An 867-nucleotide genomic window follows, 5' to 3' on the forward strand; every position below is an offset into this window, starting at 1 on the left:
TCCACCCCAGCAGCTCTCTCCACAGCATATTCCTTCTCCCATACACCCAGACCCTCTGGCAGAGGAGGTGGCACTGGTCTCCTGCTCTCTCCCAAATGGAGCTTTTCCCTCTTCAAGCTACCTAACTTCACTCCTTCCACCTTTGAATTCCATGCCGTCACAGTAACCCATCCTATACAATTAACCATTGTTGTTCTCTACCGTCCACCAGGCGCCTTGGGGGACTTCTTGGAGGAATTAGATAATCTCCTCTCACACATCCCTGAAACTGGCCCTCCCGCTGTACTTCTTGGAGATTTCAACCTCCAGACAGGGAAGATATGAACTAACATCTCTGTTAACCACCTTTGCTTTCTCACTGTCTCCATCCCCACCAACTCATAAAGCTGGCAATGTCCTTGATCTCATATTCTCAAGGAACTGCTCTACTTCTAACCTCTCTGTAAACCCGCTCCACACATCCGATCACTTCTTCATTTCATTCTCTCTACCCCTTTCCAAACATAACAACCTAATCTCTTCTAACTCTGCTCCTGTCCGCCGTAACCTCCGTTCCCTCTCCCCCTCTACCTTTGCCTCATCGGTGCTCTCAGCCCTCCCTTCCTCTGACTCGTTCCAACTCCTGCCTCCAAACGCTGCTGCAAAAACTCTCCTCTCTACTCTCTCATCCTCTCTGGACTCTCTCTGTCCTCTCACATCGCGGCCGGCTCGTCAGTCCCCTCCTGCTCCCTGGCTAAATGACGCACTGCGTGCTAATAGAACCATCCTTCGGGCAGCAGAGCGGAAATGGTGGAAATCCAAACACCATGACGACCTCCTAACCTATCAGGCTCTCCTCTCCTCTTTCTCTGCTTCCATCTCTCAGGC

This window comes from Notothenia rossii, assembly GCF_949606895.1.
Source record: "Notothenia rossii genome assembly, chromosome: 5".
NCBI classification, from domain to species: domain Eukaryota; kingdom Metazoa; phylum Chordata; class Actinopteri; order Perciformes; family Nototheniidae; genus Notothenia; species Notothenia rossii.